The sequence below is a fragment of the Salmo salar genome, chromosome 19 (assembly GCF_965601325.2).
Source record: "Salmo salar chromosome 19, fSalSal1, whole genome shotgun sequence".
Taxonomy (NCBI): domain Eukaryota; kingdom Metazoa; phylum Chordata; class Actinopteri; order Salmoniformes; family Salmonidae; genus Salmo; species Salmo salar.
The window spans coordinates 10,340,915-10,360,028 of NC_138309.1; positions in this window are offsets into that span (position 1 = coordinate 10,340,915).

A 19,114-nucleotide genomic window follows, 5' to 3' on the forward strand; every position below is an offset into this window, starting at 1 on the left:
AGTGTCTAGGGATAGTTGTGGGGGTGATGGTAAGTGTCTAGGTATAGGTGTAGGGGTGACGGTAAGTGTCTAGGGATAGGTGTAGGGGCGACGGTAAGTATCTAGATATAGGTGTAGGGGTGACGGTAAGTGTCTAGGGATAGGTGTAGGGGCGACGGTAAGTATCTAGATATAGGTGTAGGGGTGACGGTAAGTGTCTAGGGATAGGTGTCGGGGTGACGGTAAGTGTATAGGTGTAGGGGTGATGGTAAGTGTCTAGGGATAGGAGTAGGGGCGACGGTAAGTGTATAGGTGTAGGGGTGACGGTAAGTGTCTAGGGATAGGTGTAGGGGCGACGGTAAGTATCTAGGGATAGGTGTAGGGGCGACGGTAAGTATCTACGTATAGGTGTAGGGGTGACGGTAAGTGTATAGGTGTAGGGGTGATGGTAGGTGTCTAGGGATAGGTGTAGGGGCGACGGTAAGTATCTAGGGATAGGTGTAGGGGTGACGGTAAGTGTCTAGGGATAGGTGTAGGGGTGACGGTAAGTGTCTAGGGATAGGTGTAGGGGTGACGGTATGTGTCTAGGGATAGGTGTAGGGGTGACGGTAAGTGTATAGGTGTAGGGGTGATGGTAAGTGTCTAGGGATAGGTGTAGGGGCGACGGTAAGTATCTAGGGATAGGTGTAGGGGTGACGGTAAGTGTCTAGGGATAGGTGTAGGGGTGACGGTATGTGTCTAGGGATAGGTGTAGGGGTGACGGTAAGTGTATAGGTGTAGGGGTGATGGTAAGTGTCTAGGGATAGGTGTAGGGGCGACGGTAAGTATCTAGGGATAGGTGTAAGGGCGACGGTAAGTGTCTAGGGATAGGTGTAGGGGCAACGGTAAGTGTCTAGGGATAGGTGTAGGGGTGACGGTATGTGTCTGGGGATAGGTGTAGGGGTGACGGTATGTATCTAGGTATAGGTGTAGGGGTCATTGTAAGTGTCTAGGTATAGGTGTAGGGGTGACGGTAAGTGTCTAGGAATAGGTGTCGGGTTGACGGTAAGTATCTAGGTATAGGTGTAGGGGCGACGGTAAGTGTCTATGGATAGGTGTAGGGGTGATGGTAAGTGTCTAGGGATAGGTGTAGGAGTGATGGTAAGTGTCTAGGGATAGGTGTAGGGGTGACGGTAAGTGCATAGGTGTAGGGGTGACGGTAAGTATCAATGGATAGGTGTAGGGGCGACGGTAAGTGTCTAGGGATAGGTGTAGGGGCGACGGTAAGTGTCGAGGGATAGGTGTAGGGGCGACTGTAAGTATCTAGGTATAGGTGTAGGGGTGACGGTAAGTGTATAGGTGTAGGGGTGATGGTAAGTGTCTAGGGATAGGTGTAAGGGCGACGGTAAGTGTCTAGGGATAGTTGTGGGGGTGACGGTAAGTGTCTAGGTATAGGTGTAGGGGTGATGGTAAATGTCTAGGGATAGGTGTAGGGGCGACGGTAAGTATCTAGATATAGGTGTAGGGGTGACGGTAAATGTCTAGGGATAGGTGTCGGGGTGACGGTAAGTGTATAGGTGTAGGGGTGATGGTAAGTGTCTAGGGATAGGTGTAGGGGCGACGGTAAGTGTCTAGGTATAGGTGTAGGGGTGATGGTAAGTATCTAGGGATAGGTGTAGGGGCGACGGTAAGTATCTACGTATAGGTGTAGGGGCGACGGTAAGTATCTAGGGATATGTGTAGGGGTGATGGTAAGTATCTATGGATAGGTGTAGGGGTGATGGTAAGTATCTAGGTATAGGTGTAGGGGCGACGGTAAGTATCTAGGGATAGCTGTAGGGGTGATGGTAAGTATCTAGGGATATGTGTAGGGGTGATGGTAAGTATCTATGGATAGGTGTAGGGGTGATGGTAAGTATCTAGGTATAGGTGTAGGGGCGACGGTAAGTATCTAGGGATAGGTGTAGGGGTGATGGTAAGTATCTAGGTATAGGTGTAGGGGTGACGGAAAGTGTATAGGTGTAGGGGTGACGGTAAGTATCTAAGGATAGGTGTAGGGGTGATGGTAAGTGTCTAGGGATAGGTGTAGGAGTGATGGTAAGTGTCTAGGGATAGGTGTAGGGGTGACGGTAAGTGTATAGGTGTAGGGGTGACGGTAAGTATCTATGGATAGGTGTAGGGGCGACGGTAAGTGTCTAGGGATAGGTGTAGGGGCGACGGTAAGTATCTAGGTATAGGTGTAGGGGTGACGGTAAGTGTATAGGTGTAGGGGTGATGGTAAGTGTCTAGGGATAGGTGTAAGGGCGACGGTAAGTGTCTAGGGATAGTTGTGGGGGTGACGGTAAGTGTCTAGGTATAGGTGTAGGGGTGACGGTAAGTGTCTAGGGATAGGTGTAGGGGCGACGGATAGTATCTAGATATAGGTGTAGGGGTGACGGTAAGTGTCTAGGGATAGGTGTCGGGGTGACGGTAAGTGTCTAGGGATAGGTGTCGGGGTGACGGTAAGTGTCTAGGGATAGGTGTAGGGGTGACGGTAAGTGTCTAGGGATAGGTGTAGGGGCGACGGTAAGTATCTAGATATAGGTGTAGGGGTGACGGTAAGTGTCTAGGGATAGGTGTCGGGGTGACGGTAAGTGTATAGGTGTAGGGGTGATGGTAAGTGTCTAGGGATAGGAGTAGGGGCGACGGTAAGTATCTAGGGATAGGTGTAGGGGCGACGGTAAGTATCTAGGGATAGGTGTAGGGGTGACGGTAAGTGTCTAGGGATAGGTGTAGGGGCGACGGCAAGTATCTAGATATAGGTGTAGGGGTGACGGTAAGTGTCTAGGGATAGGTGTAGGGGTGACGGTAAGTGTATAGGTGTAGGGGTGATGGTAAGTGTCTAGGGATAGGTGTAGGGGCGACGGTAAGTATCTAGGGATAGGTGTAGGGGCGACGGTAAGTGTATAGGTGTAGGGGTGATGGTAAGTGTCTAGGGATAGGTGTAAGGGCGACGGTAAGTGTCTAGGGATAGTTGTGGGGGTGACGGTAAGTGTCTAGGTATAGGTGTAGGGGTGACGGTAAGTGTCTAGGGATAGGTGTAGGGGCGACGGTAAGTATCTAGATATAGGTGTAGGGGTGACGGTAAGTATCTAGGGATAGGTGTAGGGGTGACGGTAAGTGTCTAGGGATAGGTGTAGGGGTGACGGTAAGTGTCTAGGGATAGGTGTAGGGGTGACGGTATGTGTCTAGGGATAGGTGTAGGGGTGACGGTAAGTGTATAGGTGTAGGGGTGATGGTAAGTGTCTAGGGATAGGTGTAGGGGCGACGGTAAGTATCTAGGGATAGGTGTAGGGGCGACGGTAAGTGTCTAGGGATAGGTGTAGGGGCAACGGTAAGTGTCTAGGGATAGGTGTAGGGGTGACGGTATGTGTCTGGGGATAGGTGTAGGGGTGACGGTATGTATCTAGGTATAGGTGTAGGGGTGACGGTAAGTGTCTATGGATAGGTGTAGGGGTGATGGTAAGTGTCTAGGCATAGGTGTAGGAGTGATGGTAAGTGTCTAGGGATAGGTGTAGGGGTGACGGTAAGTGCATAGGTGTAGGGGTGACGGTAAGTGTCTATGGATAGGTGTAGGGGTGATGGTAAGTGTCTAGGCATAGGTGTAGGAGTGATGGTAAGTGTCTAGGTATAGGTGTAGGGGTGACGGTAAGTGTCTAGGAATAGGTGTCGGGTTGACGGTAAGTATCTAGGTATAGGTGTAGGGGCGACGGTAAGTGTCTATGGATAGGTGTAGGGGTGATGGTAAGTGTCTAGGCATAGGTGTAGGAGTGATGGTAAGTGTCTAGGGATAGGTGTAGGGGTGACGGTAAGTGCATAGGTGTAGGGGTGACGGTAAGTATCAATGGATAGGTGTAGGGGCGACGGTAAGTGTCTAGGGATAGGTGTAGGGGCGACGGTAAGTGTCGAGGGATAGGTGTAGGGGCGACGGTAAGTATCTAGGTATAGGTGTAGGGGTGACGGTAAGTGTATAGGTGTAGGGGTGATGGTAAGTGTCTAGGGATAGGTGTAAGGGCGACAGTAAGTGTCTAGGGATAGTTGTGGGGGTGACGGTAAGTGTCTAGGTATAGGTGTAGGGGTGATGGTAAATGTCTAGGGATAGGTGTAGGGGCGACGGTAAGTATCTAGATATAGGTGTAGGGGTGACGGTAAATGTCTAGGGATAGGTGTCGGGGTGACGGTAAGTGTATAGGTGTAGGGGTGATGGTAAGTGTCTAGGGATAGGTGTAGGGGCGACGGTAAGTGTCTAGGTATAGGTGTAGGGGTGATGGTAAGTATCTAGGGATAGGTGTAGGGGCGACGGTAAGTATCTACGTATAGGTGTAGGGGCGACGGTAAGTATCTAGGGATATGTGTAGGGGTGATGGTAAGTATCTATGGATAGGTGTAGGGGTGATGGTAAGTATCTAGGTATAGGTGTAGGGGCGACGGTAAGTATCTAGGGATAGCTGTAGGGGTGATGGTAAGTATCTAGGGATATGTGTAGGGGTGATGGTAAGTATCTATGGATAGGTGTAGGGGTGATGGTAAGTATCTAGGTATAGGTGTAGGGGCGACGGTAAGTATCTAGGGATAGGTGTAGGGGTGATGGTAAGTATCTAGGTATAGGTGTAGGGGTGACGGAAAGTGTATAGGTGTAGGGGTGACGGTAAGTATCTAAGGATAGGTGTAGGGGTGATGGTAAGTGTCTAGGGATAGGTGTAGGAGTGATGGTAAGTGTCTAGGGATAAGTGTAGGGGTGACGGTAAGTGTATAGGTGTAGGGGTGACGGTAAGTATCTATGGATAGGTGTAGGGGCGACGGTAAGTGTCTAGGGATAGGTGTAGGGGCGACGGTAAGTATCTAGGTATAGGTGTAGGGGTGACGGTAAGTGTATAGGTGTAGGGGTGATGGTAAGTGTCTAGGGATAGGTGTAAGGGCGACGGTAAGTGTCTAGGGATAGTTGTGGGGGTGACGGTAAGTGTCTAGGTATAGGTGTAGGGGTGACGGTAAGTGTCTAGGGATAGGTGTAGGGGCGACGGAAAGTATCTAGATATAGGTGTAGGGGTGACGGTAAGTGTCTAGGGATAGGTGTCGGGGTGACGGTAAGTGTATAGGTGTAGGGGTGATGGTAAGTGTCTAGGGATAGGTGTAGGGGCGACGGTAAGTATCTAGGGATAGGTGTAGGGGCGACGGTAAGTATCTACGTATAGGTGTAGGGGTGACGGTAAGTGTCTAGGGATAGGTGTAGGGGCGACGGTAAGTATCTAGATATAGGTGTAGGGGTGACGGTAAGTGTCTAGGGATAGGTGTAGGGGTGACGGTAAGTGTATAGGTGTAGGGGTGATGGTAAGTGTCTAGGGATAGGTGTAGGGGCGACGGTAAGTATCTAGGGATAGGTGTAGGGGCGACGGTAAGTGTATAGGTGTAGGGGTGATGGTAAGTGTCTAGGGATAGGTGTAAGGGCGACGGTAAGTGTCTAGGGATAGTTGTGGGGGTGACGGTAAGTGTCTAGGTATAGGTGTAGGGGTGACGGTAAGTGTCTAGGGATAGGTGTAGGGGCGACGGTAAGTATCTAGATATAGGTGTAGGGGTGACGGTAAGTGTCTAGGGATAGGTGTCGGGGTGACGGTAAGTGTATAGGTGTAGGGGTGATGGTAAGTGTCTAGGGATAGGTGTAGGGGCGACGGTAAGTATCTAGGGATAGGTGTAGGGGTGACGGTAAGTGTCTAGGGATAGGTGTAGGGGTGACGGTAAGTGTCTAGGGATAGGTGTAGGGGTGACGGTATGTGTCTAGGGATAGGTGTAGGGGTGACGGTAAGTGTATAGGTGTAGGGGTGATGGTAAGTGTCTAGGGATAGGTGTAGGGGCGACGGTAAGTATCTAGGGATAGGTGTAAGGGCGACGGTAAGTGTCTAGGGATAGGTGTAGGGGCAACGGTAAGTGTCTAGGGATAGGTGTAGGGGTGACGGTATGTGTCTGGGGATAGGTGTAGGGGTGACGGTATGTATCTAGGTATAGGTGTAGGGGTGATTGTAAGTGTCTAGGTATAGGTGTAGGGGTGACGGTAAGTGTCTAGGAATAGGTGTCGGGTTGACGGTAAGTATCTAGGTATAGGTGTAGGGGCGACGGTAAGTGTCTATGGATAGGATTAGGGGTGATGGTAAGTGTCTAGGGATAGTTGTAGGAGTGATGGTAAGTGTCTAGGGATAGGTGTAGGGGTGACGGTAAGTGCATAGGTGTAGGGGTGACGGTAAGTATCAATGGATAGGTGTAGGGGCGACGGTAAGTGTCTAGGGATAGGTGTAGGGGCGACGGTAAGTGTCGAGGGATAGGTGTAGGGGCGACTGTAAGTATCTAGGTATAGGTGTAGGGGTGACGGTAAGTGTATAGGTGTAGGGGTGATGGTAAGTGTCTAGGGATAGGTGTAAGGGCGACGGTAAGTGTCTAGGGATAGTTGTGGGGGTGACGGTAAGTGTCTAGGTATAGGTGTAGGGGTGATGGTAAATGTCTAGGGATAGGTGTAGGGGCGACGGTAAGTATCTAGATATAGGTGTAGGGGTGACGGTAAATGTCTAGGGATAGGTGTCGGGGTGACGGTAAGTGTATAGGTGTAGGGGCGACGGTAAGTGTCTAGGGATAGGTGTAGGGGCGACGGTAAGTGTCTAGGTATAGGTGTAGGGGTGATGGTAAGTATCTAGGGATAGGTGTAGGGGCGACGGTAAGTCTCTACGTATAGGTGTAGGGGCGACGGTAAGTATCTAGGGATATGTGTAGGGGTGATGGTAAGTATCTATGGATAGGTGTAGGGGTGATGGTAAGTATCTAGGTATAGGTGTAGGGGCGACGGTAAGTATCTAGGGATAGCTGTAGGGGTGATGGTAAGTATCTAGGGATATGTGTAGGGGTGATGGTAAGTATCTATGGATAGGTGTAGGGGTGATGGTAAGTATCTAGGTATAGGTGTAGGGGCGACGGTAAGTATCTAGGGATAGGTGTAGGGGTGATGGTAAGTATCTAGGTATAGGTGTAGGGGTGACGGAAAGTGTATAGGTGTAGGGGTGACGGTAAGTATCTAAGGATAGGTGTAGGGGTGATGGTAAGTGTCTAGGGATAGGTGTAGGAGTGATGGTAAGTGTCTAGGGATAGGTGTAGGGGTGACGGTAAGTGTATAGGTGTAGGGGTGACGGTAAGTATCTATGGATAGGTGTAGGGGCGACGGTAAGTGTCTAGGGATAGGTGTAGGGGCGACGGTAAGTATCTAGGTATAGGTGTAGGGGTGACGGTAAGTGTATAGGTGTAGGGGTGATGGTAAGTGTCTAGGGATAGGTGTAAGGGCGACGGTAAGTGTCTAGGGATAGTTGTGGGGGTGACGGTAAGTGTCTAGGTATAGGTGTAGGGGTGACGGTAAGTGTCTAGGGATAGGTGTAGGGGCGACGGAAAGTATCTAGATATAGGTGTAGGGGTGACGGTAAGTGTCTAGGGATAGGTGTCGGGGTGACGGTAAGTGTATAGGTGTAGGGGTGATGGTAAGTGTCTAGGGATAGGAGTAGGGGCGACGGTAAGTATCTAGGGATAGGTGTAGGGGCGACGGTAAGTATCTACGTATAGGTGTAGGGGTGACGGTAAGTGTCTAGGGATAGGTGTAGGGGCGACGGCAAGTATCTAGATATAGGTGTAGGGGTGACGGTAAGTGTCTAGGGATAGGTGTAGGGGTGACGGTAAGTGTATAGGTGTAGGGGTGATGGTAAGTGTCTAGGGATAGGTGTAGGGGCGACGGTAAGTATCTAGGGATAGGTGTAGGGGCGACGGTAAGTGTATAGGTGTAGGGGTGATGGTAAGTGTCTAGGGATAGGTGTAAGGGCGACGGTAAGTGTCTAGGGATAGTTGTGGGGGTGACGGTAAGTGTCTAGGTATAGGTGTAGGGGTGACGGTAAGTGTCTAGGGATAGGTGTAGGGGCGACGGTAAGTATCTAGATATAGGTGTAGGGGTGACGGTAAGTGTCTAGGAATAGGTGTCGGGGTGACGGTAAGTGTATAGGTGTAGGGGTGATGGTAAGTGTCTAGGGATAGGTGTAGGGGCGACGGTAAGTATCTAGGGATAGGTGTAGGGGTGACGGTAAGTGTCTAGGGATAGGTGTAGGGGTGACGGTAAGTGTCTAGGGATAGGTGTAGGGGTGACGGTATGTGTCTAGGGATAGGTGTAGGGGTGACGGTAAGTGTATAGGTGTAGGGGTGATGGTAAGTGTCTAGGGATAGGTGTAGGGGCGACGGTAAGTATCTAGGGATAGGTGTAGGGGCGACGGTAAGTGTCTAGGGATAGGTGTAGGGGCAACGGTAAGTGTCTAGGGATAGTTGTAGGGGTGACGGTATGTGTCTGGGGATAGGTGTAGGGGTGACGGTATGTATCTAGGTATAGGTGTAGGGGTGATTGTAAGTGTCTAGGTATAGGTGTAGGGGTGACGGTAAGTGTCTAGGAATAGGTGTCGGGTTGACGGTAAGTATCTAGGTATAGGTGTAGGGGTGACGGTAAGTGTCTATGGATAGGTGTAGGGGTGATGGTAAGTGTCTAGGCATAGGTGTAGGAGTGATGGTAAGTGTCTAGGGATAGGTGTAGGGGTGACGGTAAGTGCATAGGTGTAGGGGTGACGGTAAGTATCAATGGATAGGTGTAGGGGCGACGGTAAGTGTCTAGGGATAGGTGTAGGGGCGACGGTAAGTGTCGAGGGATAGGTGTAGGGGCGACGGTAAGTATCTAGGTATAGGTGTAGGGGTGACGGTAAGTGTATAGGTGTAGGGGTGATGGTAAGTGTCTAGGGATAGGTGTAAGGGCGACGGTAAGTGTCTAGGGATAGTTGTGGGGGTGACGGTAAGTGTCTAGGTATAGGTGTAGGGGTGATGGTAAATGTCTAGGGATAGGTGTAGGGGCGACGGTAAGTATCTAGATATAGGTGTAGGGGTGATGGTAAGTGTCTAGGGATAGGTGTAGGGTTGATGATAAGTGTCTAGGGATAGGTGTAGGGGCGACGGTAAGTGTCTAGGTATAGGTGTAGGGGTGATGGTAAGTATCTAGGGATAGGTGTAGGGGCGACGGTAAGTATCTACGTATAGGTGTAGGGGCGACGGTAAGTATCTAGATATAGGTGTAGGGGTGACGGTAAGTGTCTAGGGATAGGTGTCGGGGTGACGGTAAGTGTATAGGTGTAGGGGTGATGGTAAGTGTCTAGGGATAGGTGTAAGGGCGACGGTAAGTGTCTAGGGATAGGTGTAGGGGCGACGGTAAGTGTCTAGGGATAGGTGTAGGGGTGACGGTAAGTGTCTAGGGATAGGTGTAGGGGTGACGGTATGTGTCTAGGGATAGGTGTAGGGGTGACGGTAAGTGTATAGGTGTAGGGGTGATGGTAAGTGTCTAGGGATAGGTGTAGGGGCGACGGTAAGTATCTAGGGATAGGTGTAGGGGCGACGGTAAGTGTCTAGGGATAGGTGTAGGGGCAACGGTAAGTGTCTAGGGATAGGTGTAGGGGTGACGTATGTCTCTGGGGATAGGTGTAGGGGTGACGGTATGTATCTAGGTATAGGTGTAGGGGTGATTGTAAGTGTCTAGGTATAGGTGTAGGGGTGACGGTAAGTGTCTAGGGATAGGTGTCGGGTTGACGGTAAGTATCTAGGTATAGGTGTAGGGGCGACGGTAAGTGTCTATGGATAGGTGTAGGGGTGATGGTAAGTGTCTAGGTGTAGGGGTGATGGTAGGTTTCTAGGGATAGGTGTAGGGGCGACGGTAAGTATCTAGGGATAGGTGTAGGGGTGACGGTAAGTATCTAGGTATAGGTGTAGGGGCGACGGTAAGTGTCTATGGATAGGTGTAGGGGTGATGGTAAGTGTCTAGGGATAGGTGTAGGGGTGACGGTAAGTATCTAGGTATAAGTGTAGGGGTGACGGTAAGTATCTAGGTATAGGTGTAAGGGTGACGGTAAGTGTCTAGCTATAGCTGTAGGGGTGATGGTAAGTGTCTAGGGATAGGTGTAGGGGTGATGGTAAGTATCTAGGTATAGGTGTAGGGGCGACGGTAAGTGTATAGGTGTAGGGGTGACGGTAAGTGTATAGGGATAGGCGTAGGGGCGACGGTAAGTATCTAGGGATAGGTGTAGGGGCGACGGTAAGTGTCTAGGGATAGGTGTAGGGGTGACGGTAAGTATCTAGGGATAGGTGTAGGGGCGATGGTAAGTGTCTAGGTATAGGTGTAGGGGCGATGGTAAGTATCTAGGTATAGGTGTAGGGGTGACGGTAAGTGTCTAGGGATAGGTGTAGGGGTGACGGTAAGTGTATAGGTGTAGGGGTGATGGTAAGTGTCTAGGGATAGGTGTAGGGGCGACGGTAAGTATCTAGGGATAGGTGTAGGGGCGACGGTAAGTTTCTAGGGATAGGTGTAGGAGCGACGGTAAGTATCTAGGGATAGGTGTAGGGGCGACGGTAAGTGTCTATGGATAGGTGTAGGGGCGATGGTAAGTGTCTAGGGATAGGTGTAGGGGTGACGGTAAGTATCTAGGTATAAGTGTAGGGGTGACGGTAAGTATCTAGGTATAGGTGTAAGGGTGACGGTAAGTGTCTAGGTATAGCTGTAGGGGTGATGGTCTTTGTCTAGGGATAGGTGTAGGGGTGATGGTAAGTATCTAGGTATAGGTGTAGGGGTGACGGTAAGTGTATAGGGATAGGCGTAGGGGCGACGGTAAGTATCTAGGGATAGGTGTAGGGGCGACGGTAAGTGTCTAGGGATAGGTGTAGGGGTGACGGTAAGTGTCTAGGGATAGGTGTAGGGGTGACGGTAAGTGTATAGGTGTAGGGGTGATGGTAAGTGTCTAGGGATAGGTGTAACGGCGACGGTAAGTTTCTAGGGATAGGTGTAGGAGCGACGGTAAGTATCTAGGGATAGGTGTAGGGGCGACGGTAAGTATCTAGGGATAGGTGTAGGGGCGACGGTAAGTATCTAAGGATAGGTGTAGGGGCGACGGTAAGTTTCTAAGGATAGGTGTAGGGGCGACGGTAAGTATCTAGGGATAGGTGTAGGGTTGACGGGAAGTGTCTAGGGATAGGTGTAGGGGTGACGGTAAGTATCTAGGTATAAGTGTAGGGGTGACGGTAAGTGTCTATGGATAGGTGTAGGGGTGACGGTAAGTGTCTAGGGATAGGTGTAGGGGTGACGGTAAGTATCTAGGTATAAGTGTAGGGGTGACAGTAAGTGTCTAGGTATAGGTGTAGGGGCGACGGTAAGTGTCTAGGTATAGGTGTAGGGGCGACGGTAAGTGTCTATGGATAGGTGTAGGGGCGACGGTAAGTGTCTATGGATGGGTGTAGGGGTGACGGTAAGTGTCTAGGGATATGTGTAGGGGTGACGGTAAGTATCTAGGTATAAGTGTAGGGGTGACGGTAAGTGTCGAGGTATACGTGTAGGGGCGACGGTAAGTGTCTAGGTATAGGTGTAGTGGCGACGGTAAGTGTCTATGGATAGGTGTAGGGGCGACGGTAAGTGTCTAGGTATAGGTGTAGGGGCGACAGTAAGTATCGAGGGATAGGTGTAGGGGTGATGGTAAGTGTCTAGGGATAGGTGTAGGGGTGATGGTAAGTATCTAGGGATATGTGTAGGGGTGATGGTAAGTATCTATGGATAGGTGTAGGGGTGATGGTAAGTATCTAGGTATAGGTGTAGGGGCGACGGTAAGTATCTAGGGATAGGTGTAGGGGTGATGGTAAGTATCTAGGTATAGGTGTAGGGGTGACGGAAAGTGTATAGGTGTAGGGGTGACGGTAAGTATCTAAGGATAGGTGTAGGGGTGATGGTAAGTGTCTAGGGATAGGTGTAGGAGTGATGGTAAGTGTCTAGGGATAGGTGTAGGGGTGACGGTAAGTGTATAGGTGTAGGGGTGACGGTAAGTATCTATGGATAGGTGTAGGGGCGACGGTAAGTGTCTAGGGATAGGTGTAGGGGCGACGGTAAGTGTCGAGGGATAGGTGTAGGGGCGACGGTAAGTATCTAGGTATAGGTGTAGGGGTGACGGTAAGTGTATAAGTGTTAGGGTGATGGTAAGTGTCTAGGGATAGGTGTAGGGGCGACGGTAAGTATCTAGATATAGGTGTAGGGGTGACGGTAAGTGTCTAGGGATAGGTGTCGGGGTGACGGTAAGTGTATAGGTGTAGGGGTGATGGTAAGTGTCTAGGGATAGGTGTAGGGGCGACGGTAAGTATCTAGGGATAGGTGTAGGGGCGACGGTAAGTATCTACGTATAGGTGTAGGGGTGACGGTAAGTGTCTAGGGATAGGTGTAGGGGCGACGGTAAGTATCTAGATATAGGTGTAGGGGTGACGGTAAGTGTCTAGGGATAGGTGTAGGGGTGACGGTAAGTGTATAGGTGTAGGGGTGATGGTAAGTGTCTAGGGATAGGTGTAGGGGCGACGGTAAGTATCTAGGGATAGGTGTAGGGGCGACGGTAAATGTCTAGGGATAGGTGTAGGGGCGACGGTAAGTGTCTAGGGATAGGTGTAGGGGTGACGGTAAGTGTCTAGGGATAGGTGTAGGGGTGACGGTATGTGTCTAGGGATAGGTGTAGGGGTGACGGTAAGTGTATAGGTGTAGGGGTGATGGTAAGTGTCTAGGGATAGGTGTAGGGGCGACGGTAAGTATCTAGGGATAGGTGTAGGGGCGACGGTAAGTGTCTAGGGATAGGTGTAGGGGCAACGGTAAGTGTCTAGGGATAGGTGTAGGGGTGACGGTAGGTGTCTGGGGATAGGTGTAGGGGTGACGGTAAGTGTATAGGTATAGGTGTAGGGGTGATTGTAAGTGTCTAGGTATAGGTGTAGGGGTGACGGTAAGTGTCTAGGGATAGGTGTCGGGTTGACGGTAAGTATCTAGGTATAGGTGTAGGGGCGACGGTAAGTGTCTATGGATAGGTGTAGGGGTGATGGTAAGTGTCTAGGGATAGGTGTAGGGGTGACGGTAAGTATCTAGGTATAAGTGTAGGGGTGACGGTAAGTATCTAGGTATAGGTGTAGGGGCGACGGTAAGTGTCTATGGATAGGTGTAGGGGTGATGGTAAGTGTCTAGGGATAGGTGTAGGGGTGACGGTAAGTATCTAGTTATAGGTGTAGGGGTGACGGTAAGTGTATAGGGATAGGCGTAGGGGCGACGGTAAGTATCTAGGGATAGGTGTAGGGGCGACGGTAAGTGTCTAGGGATAGGTGTAGGGGTGACTGTAAGTATCTAGGGATAGGTGTAGGGGCGATGGTAAGTGTCTAGGTATAGGTGTAGGGGCGATGGTATGTATCTAGGTATAGGTGTAGGGGTGACGGTAAGTGTCTAGGGATAGGTGTAGGGGTGACGGTAAGTGTATAGGTGTAGGGGTGATGGTAAGTGTCTAGGGATAGGTGTAGGGGCGACGGTAAGTATCTAAGGATAGGTGTAGGGGCGACGGTAAGTGTCTAGGGATAGGTGTAGGGGTGACGGTAATTGTCTAGGGATAGGTGTAGGGGCGACGGTAAGTATCTAGGGATAGGTGTAGGGGCGACGGTAATTGTCTAGGTATAGTGGCTAGGAGATGTAGTTTCTCTGGGCTTGTGATGTTACCACATGGTGAAAATACTGAATACAGAATGTGTTTAAAACCTATATACTACACCGCAAGACAATTGCCTTCCCTCAAGTGAAATGTCTACATGTGTAATTTTAGGTTATCTAATTAAAGATAAACAATCATTCAAGCAGGGTCCAGGAATTCATTAAAGTAATCAGAACATCTCAGAACATCTCAGTCTTAACAGTGAGGAGCATCAGTCAACAGTGATCTGACTGGAGCCAATAAAAACAACGTTGACTTAATAGCCAATTGTGTCTGTCTGTCTGTCTGTCTGTCTGTCTGTCTGTCTGTCTGTCTGTCTGTCTGTCTGTCTGTCTGTCTGTCTGTCTGTCTGTCTGTCTGTCTGTCTGTCTGTCTGTCTGTCTGTCTGTCTGTCTCCTTCCCAACACACCCTTAGTCACGCACAGTGATTTCATTGGGCAGATCAGTGTCAAGTCCAACACACACACACATACAGGGACAGAAACACACACGAGCAGGTGAGAGAAACACTCAGACATACACACACACTTTAATAAGACCACACTTTTTTCCCCCATGTCACTACGATGAGCCCTCCAACATCAGACAGCAAATTGTTCTTGTTCACTGTCTGGGGAAGAAGACTAGCTGACAAAACAAAAGAAAGAGAGAGGGAGAGAGAGAAAGAGCAGTGGAGTGTGCAGTGTATGTGTGTGTGTGCTCTTGCAACCGTATATGTGTATGTATTTGTGTGTGTGTGTGTGTGTGTGCGTATGTGCGTATGTGCGTGTGTGTGTGCGCTTGTGTGTGTGTGTGTGTGTGTGTGTGTGTGTGTGTGTGTGTGTGTGTGTGTGTGTGTGTGTGTGTGTGTGTGTGTGGTGTGCGTATGTGTGTGTGTGTGTGTGTGTGTGTGGGCAACCTGCCAAGACAAGAGGACTGGGGGTATCTAGTATCTACACAGATCTTGAATATGTTCAGTTAAATAAAGCGATTGTTCTTTAAAAGCTTAATCAAGCCCTCATTACCATAGCAGTAATAGCTGTGTTTGGTGGCTGTGGCCCATTGCCTCTGCCCCCATGTTAATTATGTTAATTGCCCCATTAATGCTTTAAATACTTCAAAGTTATGCTAATGAGCCTGGTAATCCACAAAGGCAGCTCCCGACAAGTGTTGGATTCACCCTCCGTCACCGGAAAAGGAGTTTAGTGTTACAAGTCCACACACACATGCACACACAACCGCATGCACACACACACACACATGAACACACTCACAAATGCTCACATGCATGACCACGCACTCGTACACACGCTGACTTGTTTTCTCACACACGCACACGCTCAGATCAAAGCTTTAAATCACAGAAAGAGGAGAAGGTGTCAACGACAGACACTCCAAGCAGCATGCTGGTTAAATGAATACAATACAGTGATAAGTCACCACAGACTGAGGAGTTATGGATATGACAGACCTTTCTAAGTACTAATTATCCTGTGTTCATCACACAGACACACACACACACACACACACACACATGCACACACACAAGCACACACACATCAATGAGGGCCTGTTGACTGATATAATCCCAGGCTAATATGTTGGAGAGTCAAATCAATATGAGCCAATACTTAATGAAGTCACACACACACACACACTTCCCATGCATAATAGAGCAGTTAATGAAGTGAGAGCTAAAACACACACTCATTTGAATGAAAGATGAACTATCTCCGGTGAGTGGGTTTCATGCTTGTACACTTGCATGTGTGTGCAATGCCGTCTATAGCAATAACACAAAATCAATGAGTAGAAACACAGCTATCATCTTCAAAAATGCAGCCTTCCTCTTCACTAACTTATAATTACATTTGCAGTGAGTGCAAACACACGACACACGCACGCACGCACGCACACACACACACACACAAGACAGTATGGATGACAGTGACCTATAATAAAACTCAGGCACTTTAGATGGAATAATGAGATCTCATTCTGAGGGCAAAGCAATGTAATTCCAATCAGATAAGTATGAATACAAACCCATTGATCTGTGGTTACGAAGACATTTGGCTATTCTCATACTCACAACTAAAAAAAAATTATGTGTCCATATACAATGATTTTCCCATTTATTTTCAAACCACATATAGAGAAGGGTGGGAATGAGGTAGAGAGAAAAAGAGAGGGGAAGGGGGGGGTAGCAGAGGGAGAGGTGATGGGATGAGAGACAGAAAGCAGGGGGGTTGAAAAGAAAGAGGGAGAGAGAAAGATAAATGAAGAGAGAGAGGGGAGAAGCCCCCTTGCATTAGCGTTGTCATTAATCTTGTGGGGTCTTAAAGGTGTAATCCAATGAACGAGGGAGAGACGCTTCACTCTGAGATGGATTAAATATACATGGAGACTGATTCTCCTACACACACACACACACACACACACACACACACACACACACACACACACACACACACACACACACACACACACACACACACACACACACACACACACAAAGTGTCGGAGAGGGCTTGTTGCTCTCCGATATGGCGACATCTTTCGGGGAAGTCGAAATGTTCACTGGACCGTGATAGGCGAGGACAGCGCAATCAGAGAGAAACCAAAGAAACACACACACATACAGAGCCGACACGACAGAGCTAAGAAACACTGTCCCTTTAAATAAATGAAGAAGTCAACCTGAAAGTAATGTACAGAAATCAACTGTATCTGCACTTAAAGGATGTTTGCTAAATTAAGTAATCTGACAAATATTCAGCATAAAAAATTGTTACACAATTCCCAGACGGTTTTGACATAGAAGACAACACAACTTGTTATATCACACTGGGAACAGACTCAGGTATAGTGTTAATACAGGCTTTAATACAGGGGGTCTGGCTGTAACAGATGTCCAGTGGTCTCCCCCACTCATTCTCCTTCTGACTAATTTAACTCTAGATGGAAGGGGGTAGGGGTGATGGTCAGAGAGGTAGAAATAAAAGGAGGGGGGGCCTTAGTGGACACTCACATACACGCACACACACACCCTCCACTCGGACAGCTCCCTGGGGAGAGCCACTACAACTTCCAGCACTTTATTATTGCTCAATTTGGAGGCTTCTTTCACAGGGGTGACACTGGCTTAGAGATGTCACAGCCCACACAATCAATACTCTCTGAAGGCTTAGGGCCACGTCCCTGTAGCCAGACCCCTAAAGATTGTCTTCAAAATTGGACGTCTGTCCATGTCCTGAGGACGCCGGGGTGTGCCTTGAAACCCGACCACTAGGGGGCAACAGTGAGTACCATCAAGTAATCCCATGACTCCGGATCCAAGTCAATCCCAGTGATCGACACTCTTTTTATAATATAATTTTTTTTACCTTTCCCAAACCTTAACCCTTAACCATTCCTAGTGAATGCCTAAACTTCATGTTTTAACCTTATCAAAAACCTTAACACAACTTCGAAATTTGATGTTTGGACCAACTATGTCATTTGACTTTTGGAGAAACACAGATAAACGTCAGAATCTGAAGTCAAATTGGTAAAATCATGAGATCTTGTTGGTCCCGTGTGTGTGCGTGCATGCGTGCGTGTGTGTGTGTAGCAGCAGCAGCTGTGTCCAGTCTCTAGCCTCTGACCTGTTTACCGGACAGTAATTACATGTGAAGAGACTGACCATCACACACTAATGAACAGAGAGAGAGAGGGAGGTGGGGTGGAGGAGAGAGATGGATAGAGGGGAGGACAGAGAGAGGGTTGGGGTACAGAGAGGGCAGAGAGGGCAGAGAGAGAGGTAGAGCGGGGTGTCTGAGTGATCAATCCATATCAGGAGCTGACTGGTCTGGAAGACGATAATGAGGGAGTTATTGTAGAGCAGGGTTTAGGAATATTGACCATGTGTGTGTGTGTGTGTGTGTGTGTGTGTGTGTGTGTGTGTGTGTGTGTGTGTGTGTGTGTGTGTGTGTGTGTGTGTGTGTGTGTGTGTGTGTGTGTGTGTGTGTGCGTGCGTGTGTGCATGTGTGTACGTTTGTCTGTGGTTTGCAAGTAGCTCGATAGGCCTGACTAGCACTGCAACAAGCCTCCCAGCATGTAAACAATCCCCGGTGCTGGTTAGCTGACAAACCTATTGATCGCATGGATTTTCTTCCAAAGTTGTGATAATGATATATCAGGCCTGGATTTGGCTCCACAAACTGTGTGTGTGTGTGTGTGTGTGTGTGTGTGTGTGTGCGTGTGTGCGTGTTTGTGTGTGTTTGTGTGCGTACGCGCTTGCGTGCCGGTGCGTGCGAGTGCGTGCGCTCACCAGAGAAAGGTGGGGAAGCAATTTCCAGGTGTAAAACCCTAGGGCTCTAATTCCTAAGTATACCTTTCCCTTTCTTATATTAATATGTGTATGAGAACTTTTTTTGGTCTAATGTTTAGATTCAGGTTAGAATGACTTAACATTGCACAGTTTCTATTAATTGCAGATTCCCTAGAAAAGCACTACTTGGCTGTCCCTTGAGATAATATTCAGTCCCCTTAGACTATTTAATAAATCATTTTAAGTTCTCCAATAGTTTTTTGAGGCTTTTGTTAGGCAAAACCAATCATTGGTACAATATACAGTATGTAATTAATTGTATACAGTATATTTGATTTGTTTTATGTTCAGGTCTTTGCTATTACTGTCAATAGCAAAGTTTGTGTCAGGTTTCAAGCTTAAAAAATAAGTCGTTTTAAAATGCATAATGCAATTCTGAGAAAATCGTACATATCATAATCTTCCATTGAAAAGTGACAGTTGTTGTAAGATATTAATTCTGAACGATAAAAAATAAAGCTTCTTAAAAATGCAGAGAAATTAGATTTCTGTGAACCGGTCGCTCACGAACACAACTTTTCATGAAAAGCAATAATTTATGCTCCCATATTTCTCGGGATGATTAAAAACTAAGAGCTGATTATTGTGACCAGTCAGCAATCTTCCTCTGACATCAAGGGGAAAGTTGCTTCTTAATCCCATACACTGTAATTATTTAGTCAGTTCTACTTCAGTAAGACTACAAAAATTATAATAATCGTTTTAATATGCAAATGACATGATGGCTAAAAGACTGTCTTTAGTGAACCAGATGGAGGGTGTTTATTTAGGACAAGCTATGTATGTGGCCATTTTGTGTTTTGGTGATGTCCTTATTCAGTCCTGGTGCGTCTTTAGTTTAATGGTATTGGGGCTTTAGTCAAAACCATGGAGACAATGCTCAATACTTTATGAACCCTCGATCTGCTTAAGTGTGTGTGTGTCCCGTATCCTACACACCAGATTATAACGCAGTGTAAATGCAGGTCTTTGGCCTACATAGATAAATCACTTGTATAATGACTGGGAACCTGATCTAGGGAAGTCTGTCTGTTGACAAAGACGTGCTGGGGGGAATAAGGGTTACCTCATAACATTATATGTCTTTTAACAACTCTAGATAATTAGAAAAAGAAGTCTGTTTGTATTTGTGTTTATTAAGAAGCCTCATTAGTTCCTGCCAAGGCAGCATCTACTCTTC